The following is an 11,583-nucleotide window of genomic DNA, read 5'->3' on the forward strand; positions in this document are numbered from 1 at the left end:
ATCTAGATGGAGGATCCCAGACCTCAGTTCTTGACTTCTGGACACCCACAGGCTCACCACCACATAAAATCTGTCAAGGCTTAAGGGTTTCACCCTCCAAAACCATGGTCCAAGCTATACCTTGGCCCCTCTTCATCACGGCTGGAGTGCCTGGGATGCAGGGAACCAAGTACCTAAGCTGAACACAGCATGGGGGTCCTGGGCCCAGCCTGTGAAATCATGTTTTCTTTTTAACATTTGGCTTCTCATTACTTATGCAAATGTATACAGCCAGCTTGAATTTTTCCTCAGAAAACAGGATTTTCTTTTCTAGCACATTGTCAGGCTGCAAATTTCCCAAACCTTTATGCTCTGCTTCCCTTATAAAACTGAATGCTTTCAACAGCACCCAATTCATTTCTTGAATTCTTTGCTGCTTAGAAATTTCTTCTACCAAATACCCTAAATCATCTATCTCAAATCAAAGGTTCCACAAAAGTCTAGGGCAGGGACAAAATGCCACAATTTTCTTTGCTAAAACATAACAGGAATCACTTTTGCTCCAGTTCCCAACAAGTTTCTCGTCTCCATCTGAGACCACCTCAGCCTTGACTGTATTGTTTATATCATTAACAGCATTTTTGTCAAAGCCATTCAACAAGTTTCTAGGAAGTTTCAAACTTTCCCACATTTTCCTGTCTTCTTCTGAGCCTTCCAAACTGTTTCAACCTCTGTCTGTTACTTGATTCCAAAGTTGCATCCATGCATTTAGGTATCTTTTTAGCAATGCCCTACTCTACTGGTACCAATTTACTGTATTAGTCCATTTTCATCCTGCTGATAAAAACATACTTGAGACTGGGCAATTTAGAACAGAAAGAGGTTTATTGGACTTACTGTTCCACGTGGCTAGGGAGGCCTCACAATCATGGCAGAAGCTGAAAGATATACTTCACATGGTGGCAGACATGAGAAGAGCACTTGTGCAGGGAAACTCCCCTTTTAAAACCATCAGATCTCATGAGAATTTTTTACTGTTATGAGAACAGCATGGGAAAGACCTGTACCTATGATTCAATTACCTCCTACTGGGTGCTTCCCACAGCACACAGGAATTCAAAATGAGATTTGGGTGGGAACACAGCCAAACCATATCAAAGTTCCAAGCCTTGGTGACTTCCACATGGTGTTCAGCCTGTGGGTTTACAGAGGTCAAGAGTTGAGGTTTGGCAGCTTCCACCTAGATGTCAGAGGATGTAGGTAAATGCCTGAACATCCAGACAGAAGTCTGCTTCAGGTGCAGAGAGTTCATGGAGAACTTCTACTAGGGTAGTGCTGATGGGATATTTGAATTTGGAGACTCCACACAAAGTCCCCACTGAGGCACAGTCCAGTGGACCTGTGAGAAGAGGGCCATCATCCACCATACCACAGAATGGTAGATCTACTGACAGCTTGCACCATGCAACTGGAAAAGCTGCAGTCACTCAATGCTAGTTCATGAAAGCAGCTTTAGGGCGGTACACTGCAGAGCCACAGGGATGGAGCTGCCCAAGGCCTTGCAAGCCCACCTCTTGCATCAGCATGCCCTGGATGTGAGACGTGAAGCCAAAGGAAGTTTTGGAGCTTTAAGATTTAATGGCCACCCTGCTACTTTTCAGACTTGCATAGGGCCTGTAGTGGCTTTGTTTTGGCCAAATTCTCCCTTTTGGAATGGGAGCATTTACCCAATGCCTATACCCTATTGTATCTTAGAGGTAACTAACATTTTTTATTTCACAGGCTCATAAGCAGAAGTGACTTGCCTTGTCTCAGATGAGACTTTGGACTTGGACTTTTAAGTTAAGGCTGGGATGAGTTAAGACTGGGGAACTGTTGGGAAGTCAAGATTGTGTTTTGAAATGTAAGAACATGAGATTTCATAGGGCAAGGGGCAGAATGATACGGTTTGGCTGTGTGTCTCACCCAAATCTCATCTTAAATTGTAATTCCCACATGTTAAGGGAACGGCCTGGTAGGAGATTATTGGATCATGGGAACAACTTTTCCCCGTGCTGTTCTCATAATGAGTAAATTCTCATGAGATCTGATGGTTTAAAAATGTACCACTCCCCCCTTCACTCTCTCTCTCCTGGCATCATGTAAAACGTACCTTGCTTCCCCTTTGCCCTCCTCCATGATCATAAGTTTCCTGAGGCCTCCCTAGCCTTGTGGAATTGTAAGTCAATTAAACCTGTTTTCTATATAAATTACCCAGTCTCAGGTAGGTTTCTTTTTAGATGAAGTCTTCCTTCATGGCCCAGGCTGGAGTGCAATGGTAAGATCTCAGCCCACTGTAACTTCTACCTCCTGGGTTCAAGTGATTCTCCCACTTCGGCCTCCCCAGTAGCTGGGATTACAGGCATGTGCCACCATACCTGGCTAATTTTTGTATTTTTAGTAGAAACAGGGTTTCACCATGTTGGCCATGGTGGTCTTGAACTCCTAACCTCAAGTGATATACCTGCCTAAGCCTTCCAAAGTGCTGTTATTAAAACATGAGCCACCATGCCCAGCCGCAGGTAATTCTTTACAGCATATAGTTTACACATAATGCAGTGTGAAAATGAACTAATACAGAGAGTGTATATTTCCAGAAATGTATCCACTTTTTGTTTTAGATTTTCTAGCTTATGTGCGTAGAGCTGTTTATAGTATTCTCTGATGGTTGTTTTATTTCTATGGGGTAAGTGGTAATATCCCTCTTATCATTTCTGATTGTGTTTATTTAACTCTTCTCTCTGTTCTTTTTTATTCATCTAGCTCAAGTTCTATCTAGTTTATTAATTTTTTTAAAAAAACAACTTCTGGATTATTTGATTTTTTGAAGGGTTTTTTGTGTCTCTCCTTCAGTTCAGCTGTGATCTTGGTTACTTCTTGTCTTCTCCTAGCTTTGAGGTTTATTTCATCCTGGTTCTCTAGATCTTTCATTTGTGATGTTAGCTTTTTAAATTGGGATCTTTCTAGCTTTTTGATGTGGGCATTTAGTGCTATAAGTTTCCCTCTTAACACTGCTTTAGCTGAGTCCCATAGATTCTAGTACATTTTACCTTTATTCTCATTAGTATCAAATAACTTCTTGACTTCTGCCTTAATTTCATCATTTATCCAAAAGTCATTTAAGAGCAGATGGTTCAATTTCCATGTAGTTGTATGTTACTGAGTAAATTTCTTGATCTTGAGTCCTAATTTGATTGCACTGTGGTCTGGGAGACTGTTTGCTATGATTTCAATTATTTTGCATTTGTTGAGGAGTGTTTTCCTCCTCATCATGTAATGCATTTTAGAGTAAGTGCACTTTGGTGATGAGAAGAATGTATATTCTGTTGTTTTTGGGTGGAGAGCTCTGTAGAAATCTATCAGGTCCACTTAATCCACAGCTGAGTTCAGGTCCTGAATGTTTGTTAATTTTCTGTCTCAATGACAGTGTAATATTGTCAGTGGAGTGTTAAAGTCTCACCCACTATTACTGAGTGAGAGTCTAAGCCCTTTCAAAAGTCTCTAGGAATGTATTTCATGAATCTGGGTGCTCCTGTGTTGAGTGCCTATATATTGAAGATAGTTCTTCTTGTTAAATTGAACCCTATGCCATTATGTAATATCCTTTTTTGTCTTTTTTAATCATTGTTGGTTTAAACTTTGTTTTGTCAGAAACTGGGATTACAACCCCTGCTTATTTCTGTTTTTCATTTGCTTGGTAAACTTTTCTACATCCCATTCACCACTGCTACAAAGAGAATAAAATACCTAGGAATACAATGTAAAAGGGGCAAAAAGTACCTATTCAAGGAGAACAAACCACTGCTCAAGGAAATAAGACAGGACACAAACAAATGGAAAAACATTACATGCTCATGGATAGGAAGAATCAATATCATGAAAATGGCCATACTGCCCAAGATAATTTACAGATTCAATGCTATCCCCATCAAGCTACCATTGACTTTATTCCAGAATTAGAAAAAAAAAAAAAAACTACTTTAAATTTCATATGGAATGAAAAAAAGCCCATATAGCCAAGACAATCCTAAGCAAAATGAACAAATCTGGTGGAATCCTGCTACCTGACTTACAAGGATACAGTAACCAAAAGAGCATGGTACTGGTACCAAAACAAGTATGTAGACCAACAGAACAGAACAGTGGCCTCAGAAATAATGCCACACATCTACAACCCTCTGATCTTCAACAAATCTGAGGGGAAAAAAAAGCAATGAGGAAAGGGTTCCCTATTTAATAAATGGTCCTGGGAGAACTGGCTAGCCATATGCAGAAAACAGAAACTGGACCCCTTCCTTACACATTACACAAAAATTAATTCCAGAGGGATTAAAGACTTAAATGTAAAACCTAAAACTATAAAATCTCTAGAAGAAAACCTAGGCAATACCATGCAGGAAATAGGCATGGGCAAAGACTTCATAACTAAGACATCAAAAGCAATGGCAACAAAAGTCAAAATTGACAAATGCAATTTAATTAAACTAAACAGCTTCTGCACAGCAATGTGTGTGTGTTTGTGTCTGTCTGTGTGTGTGTGTGTGTGTGTGTGTGTGTGTGTGTGTATAAAATTAGAGCAAACAGGCAACCTAAGGAATGGGAAAAAAATTTTGCAATCTATTCATCTGACAAAGGGCTAATATCCAGAATCTACAGGGAACTTAAACAAATTTTCAGGAAGAAAACAAACAACCCCATCAAAAATTGTGTAAAGGAAATGAACAGACACTTCTTAAAAGAAGACATTTATGCAACCAACAAACATGAAAAAAAGCTCATCATCATGGGTCATTAGAGAAATGCAAATCAAAACCACAGTGAGATACCACCTCACACCAGTTAGAATGGTGATCATTAAAAAGTCAGGAAACAACAGATGCTGGTGAGGCTATGGAGAAATAGAAATGCTTTTACACTTGGTGGGAGTGTAAATTCGTTCAACCATTGTGGAAGACAGTGTGGGGATTTCTTAAGGATCTAGAACCAGAAATATCATTTGACCCAGCAATCCTATTACTGGGTATATACACTAAGGATTACAAATCATTCTACTATAAAGACACATGCACACATTTGCTTATTGCAGAACTATTCAAAATAGCAAAGACTTGGAACCAGCCCAAATGCCCATCAGTGATATGCTGGATAAGGAAAATGTGGTACATGTATGCCATGGAATACTATGTAGCCATAAAAAATAATGAGTTCATGTACATTGCAGGGACATGGATGAAGCTGGAAGCCATCATCCTCAGCAAACTAACACATGAACAGAAAACTAAATACCGCATGTTCTTGCCCATAAGCAGGACTTGGACAATGAGAACACATGGACACAGGAAGGGGAAAATCACACATTGGGGCTTGTCAGAGGTGAGGGGCTAGGGGAAGGAGAGCATTCGGACAAGTGCCTAATGCATGTGGTGCTTAAAACCTAGGTGATGGGTTGAAGGGTGCAGCAAACCACCATGGCACATGTATACCTATGTAACAAACCTGCACTTCCTGCACATGTACCCCGGAACTTAAAAATTTAAAAATTAAAATTTAAAAGCATGAAAGTGGACTATTTCTAGAAAACTATGAAATGCCTCAACTAAAAGCAATGCATAGTGAAATTCTAATCTAATACAGGTCAAAAATGTAAACATGTTATAAACCTTAATAGGAAAAATAAAATGAGAATGCTAAAGTAACAAAAAAAAGTGGCTATAAACCCCAAACAGGGAGAAAATAAAAGTCCATTTTCATCTCTGTGATTATCATAAAATCCTGTGTGACTACAGACCAAAATTCTGGTGGCAGAAACAGAATTCTTTATAAACTGCAGATGTCCTGTACATAAAAAAAAAATCACGGGAGTTACACTAGCTCTAAAGTCTCGTCTGTTTTAGCCTACCTACTATATGCATTCAATTGGAGATGGATAAAGCCTCTTTCTGTAACCCTTTATTATTATTGGGCACCAAGAATAAAACAAGCAAGACGGGGTACAAAAATGCAAAATTTCAACAGTAATGGCAATGTTTTTGTCTTAGTCCAAAAGAATTCTGTGGTCTCTCCTCCTTCAGTGATTTGACAAGTCCTGGTACTTAATCTTGGGACAGCAAATCATGCCAGTGAAATCTGTCTCTGATGTGTGGTCGAACATCTTCACTCAGTTATACAAGCTTCTCCAGGAATAAAATCTATTTTAGGAGTTCATTGTCATTTTTATTCATAAACCAACTTTCTATAGGGATTCCATTAGAAAGCTAATATGCAAAGTCTGTGGTGAGTTGTCAATTATTATAGTTTTTGAAAGATCTCTTCCAAGAATATTTAAGTCCTTTATATATTTTCTTTGTACAAACACAATGATCACAGAAAAATCGGTGCTTGACCCTTTGCTTTTTAGGGTCTAGTATGGTCAGTAACTTGCCTGCTTACACCTTCTTAAAAGCGGTAAAAAGAATAATCTCATCCATCTGAAAAATTACTCTAGGAATTCCCTGAAAAATGGTCTTAATCTCACATAAACCTGATAAATGACATCATGGAAAAGGACTGGAAAAGTAAGTGCTGCATCTTCTAGCTCATTTAGACTACAGTGCACTTAGTGTTTCATCCAAATTTAAATCTAGGGAGAATTCCTGTGTGCTTCTTGTTTTCAACAAAAGAGCAGGTTTCTTGTTTAGTTTTTCTTCTGTCAGTGGCAAGACATGTTTGATGAAATAATAGGGGCAAAATACTTCCCAGCCTTCTTCGTAGGTGGCCTCTGTATGGGATGATGAATAACCACTATCTGGAATTACTGGTGCTGTAAGGGGTGAGATATCATGATTACTGTTTCCTCTAAACCATTGTTTATTGATGGTTTCACCTGAACTGCTTGATTTGCGTTAGCTGCTCCATTAGTTGATGTAGTAGTACTGATAGTGATCTCATCCACCTGTCCCATATCAAGTTGTTTTACCATTTCTTCGCTTCCACAGCATGTCCTGGAGAATCTGATCCTGATGTTCCATTTTTATTTGTTGATGAAAAAAAGTTGAAGACCAGAGAAAATATGGTCCCCCACAAAGTAGTCCTTGGAGAACTGCCAGAGGAAGGATTATTTTCTAATTTTCCATTTTATTTTATAAGTTGATTTTTCTTTTCATAACTACCAGCTTCTCCATTAACTTGACTTTTCTGTCTTACTCAAGATATCTGTTAGATTTCTCTCCTGCTCTTGGTGTTGATGTGATCAAATTGCCATGTATATCAAGTTCAATTCTATTCCATTTTAAAGGATTTTCTCTCTCTTCCTTATGTGTGCGTCCTTTAATTTTTTTTTTAATTGAAGACAAGCCAGTTTCATTCTTTAGTGGTTTCTCTCCTCCTAAAAGTAGGCTTCATCAGCCTCTGAATATTTCCTCTTTGCTCTGGCAGTGAGTTGTGTTTGGATTTGATTTAACTGCTGAGAAGCTTCCCATGTTCTCAACCTTATCTTGGGGTTGCTCTTCTCGAGGAGTATTTTTGTGGTGTTCTTCTACATTTCCTGAATTTGAATGTTGGCCTGCCATGCTAGGTTTAAAAAGTTCTCCTAGATGATATCCTGAGTGTTTTCCAACTTGGTTCCATTCTCCCCAGCACTTTCAGGTATACCAATCAGACAAAGATTTGGTCTTTTCACATAGTCCCATGTTTATTGGAGTCTCAGCCTTATCTTTTGTGGTACCACATATAAAACTGACTGTGATGACAGAGAAGTGTCCTCAGGCTCCTGCGATGGTCCCGACTACACATACATGGCGTCTTTCCCACTCACCCTGCAGCAGCAACAGAATCAGCTCCTTCAGCCAGTCGCCACTTCCCGCCTACCTGAAAAAGATCTTATTTCTCCTTTGCCTATGAAGCTTAGTTTGGCTGGATATGAAATTCTGGGTTGGAAATTCTTTTCTTTAAGAATGTTGAATATTGGCCCTCAATCTCTTCTGGCTTGTATGATTTCTACCGAGAAGTTTACTGTTAGTCTGATGGGCTTCCCTTTGTAGGTGACCTGGCCTTTCTCTCTGGCTGCCCTTAACATTTTTCTTTCATTTTGACCTTGGAGAATCTGATGACTATGTGTTTTGGGGATAATATTCTTGTGAAGTATCTTACTGGGCTTCTCTTCATTTTCTGAATTTTAATGTTGGCCTGTCTATATAGGTTGGGGAAGTCCTCCTAGACAATATCTTGAAATATGTTTTCCAAATTGGTTTGGCTCTCCCTGTTTCTTTCAGGTACCCCAGTGAGTCATAGATTTGGTCTCTTTACATAATCCCATATTTTCTGGATGTTTTGTTCATTCCTTTTTATTCCTTTTTTTCCTCTATTCTTCTCTATCTTATTTTAGAAAGACAGCCATGGAAGTGGGGCCCACAGACCAAAGCTGCTCATACCCTTGAATTCAGCCTTCTCCTAGAGGTATGTATGAACCTCTCACCTTCCTGGGTATCCTGGGTCTGGAATATGTAAAGCTCCTAGGTTTCTGTGCATGTCTGAGCAGATGCTCTGCTGAGACTCCACACAGCTCTAGGTGTTAAACCCAAGGCTGTGGTTGCGTGGGCTCACAAGGGGATCTCCTGGTCCAAGGGTTGCAAAGATCTATAGAAGTGTGGCTTCCCAGGGTCATACATTCACTTACTGCTTCCTTTGGCTCCATGTCACTCCCAGGTGGGCCATTGCCACACCCTGCTTTTCCTTATTCTCCATGGGTCAAGTTGTTTTCCTGATCAGTCCCAATGGGAACAACTGGATATTTCAGTGAAGGTACTATATTCACTCTCCCTTATAGTACTCCATGAGTGCCATGCACCACAGCTGCTTCTACTTGGTTATTTTAACCAACCAGCGCTAGTAATTTTTTTATGTTAATTTTGTATCCTGCAATTTTACTAAATTTGCTTATCACTTGTAAGTTTTCTTGTGGCATCTTTAGGTTTCTCCAAGTATAACATTATGTTATCTGGAAATAAGAATAATTTGACTTTTTGCTTTCCAATACGGATGCCTTTTATATCTTTCTCTTGTCTGATTGCTCTATCTAGGGCTTCTAGTATTATGCTGAATAACAGTGGGGACAGTGGGCATCCTTGTCCTGTTCTCAATCTTAGAGGAAAATTTTTCAGTTTTTCCCTATTCAGTATGCTACTAACTGTGGGTCTGTCATATATGACTTTTATTATGTTGAGGTATGTTCCTTCTATCCCTAGGTTATTTCATGTTTTTATCATGAAGGCATGTTGAATTTTATCAAATGCTTTTCCAGCATCAATCAAAATGATCATATGGTTTCTATCCTTCATTCTGTTGAATGATATGATCTATTACATTGATTGAGTATGTTGAACCAAACTTGCATCCCTAGGATAAATCCAGCTTGGTCATGATGAATGATCTTTCTAATGTATTCCTGAATTTGGTTTGCTAGGATTTTGTTAAGGATTTTTGCATGAATATTCATTAGAGATATTGGCCTATGGTTTTCTTTTTATCATGTATCTTTCTCAGGTTTTGTTATGAGGGTAATACTAACCTCATAGAAGGAGTTTGGAAGTGTCCCCTTTCTTTACTATTTTTTGGCATAGTTTGAGTAGGATTGGTATTAGTAGAATTCAGCAGCTAAACCATCAGGTCCCAGGATTTCCTTTGATGGAAGACTTTTTAATATGGCTTCAATCTCATTACTTGTTATCCGCCTGTTCAGGTCTTGGATTTCTTCCTGTTTCAATCTAAGCAGGTTGTATGTATCCCACAATTTGTCAATTTCTTCCTGATTCTCCCATTAATATGCATATATAGTTCCTCATAGCAGCCAGTAATGATCCTTAGAATTTCTTCAGTATCAGTTTAATGCCTCCTTTTTCATTTCTGATTTTATTTATTTGGATCTTCTCTCTTTGTTCCTTACTCTGGCTAAAGGTCTGTCATTTTTGTTTTACTTTTCAAGAAAGCAACTATTTGTTTCTTTTTTTTTTTTGTATTGTTTTCTTCATTTCAGTTTCACTTATTTATACTCTGATCTTTTTAATTATATTTTTTATTACACTTTAAGTTCTAGGATACATGTGCAGAATGTGTTGGTTTGTTACATATGTATACATATGCCATGGTGGTTTGCTGCACCCATCAACCTGTCATCTAGGTTTTAAACCCCACATACATTATTTGCCCTAATGTTCTCCCTTCCCTTGCCCCCAACCCCCTGACAGGCCCTGTGTGTGATGTTCTCCTCCTGGTGTCCATGTGTTCTCATTGTTTAGCTCTCACTTATGAGTGTATGAGTGAGTACATGAGGTGTTTGGTTTTCTGTTCCTCTGTTAGTTTCTTGAAAATGATCGTTTCCAGCTTTATCCATATCCCTACAAAGAACATGAACTCATTATTTTTATGGCTACATAGTATACCAAGGTGTATATATGCCACGTTTTTTTAATCCAGTCTATCAATGATAGGCATTTGGGCTGGTTCCAAGTCTTTGCTATTGTGAATAGTACTGTAATAAGAAAATGAGTACATGTGTCTTTATAGTAGAATGATTTATAATCCTTTAGATATATATCCAGTAATGGGATTCCTGGGTCAAATGGTATTTTAGTTCTAGGTCCTTGAGGCATTGCCACACTGTCTTCCACAATGGTTAAACTACTTTACTCTCCCACCAACACTGTAAAAGTGATTCTATTTCTCCACATCCTCTCCAGCATCTGTTGTTTCCTGACATTTTAATAAGCACCATTCTAACTGGCATGAGATGGTATCTCATTGTGGTTTTGATTTGAATTTCTGTGATAACCAGTGAGGATGAGTTTGTTTTCTTATGTTTGTTGGTTGCATAAATGTCTTCTTTTGAGAAGTGTCTGTTCATATCCTTTACCCACTTTTTGATGGGGTTGCTTTTTTTTCTTGTATATTTGTTTCAGTTCCTTGTAGATTCTGGATATTAGCCCTTTGTCAGATGGATAGATTGCAAAAATTTTCTCCCATTCTGTAGGTTGCCGGTTCACTCTGATAATAGTTCCTTTTCCCATGCAGAAGCTCTTTAGTATAATTAGATCCCATTTGTCAATTTTGCCTTTTGTTGCAATTGCTTTTGGTATCTTAGTCATGAAGTCTTTGCCTATGCCTATGTCCTGAACGGTATTGCCTAGGTTTTCTTCTAGGGTTTTCATGATTTTAGGTTTAGATTTAAGTCTTCAATCCATCTTGAGTTAATTTTTGCATAAGGTGTAAGGAAGGGGTCTAGTTTCTGTTTTCTGCATATGGCTAGCCAGTTTTGCCAGCAGCATGTATTAAATAGGGAATCCTTCCCCCATTGCTTTTTTCAGATTTGTCAAACATCAAAGGGTTGTAGATGTGTGGTGTTATTTCTGAGGCCTCAGTTCTGTTCCATTTGTCTACATATATGATTTGGTACCAGTACCACGCTCTTTTGTACTGTAGCCTTGTAGTACAGTTTGAAGTCAGGTAACATAATGCCTCCAGCTTTGTTCTTTTTGCTTAAGATTGTCTTGGCTATACGGTCTCTTTTTTAGTTCCATATGAAATTTAGTTTCT

The 11,583-nt window shown here is 38.6% G+C and overlaps 1 pseudogene; it reads right to left on the reverse strand.

Annotated features, from left to right (window-relative positions):
- Positions 1-6,110: 6,110 nt before the first annotated feature.
- LOC116536092 lies at positions 6,111-7,088 on the reverse strand (annotated as a pseudogene).
- Positions 7,089-11,583: the final 4,495 nt, after the last annotated feature.

This window comes from Sapajus apella, unplaced genomic scaffold (genome assembly GCF_009761245.1).
Source record: "Sapajus apella isolate SASKATOON/1434 unplaced genomic scaffold, GSC_monkey_1.0 scaffold98, whole genome shotgun sequence".
In the NCBI taxonomy this organism is placed as follows: Eukaryota; Metazoa; Chordata; class Mammalia; order Primates; family Cebidae; genus Sapajus; species Sapajus apella.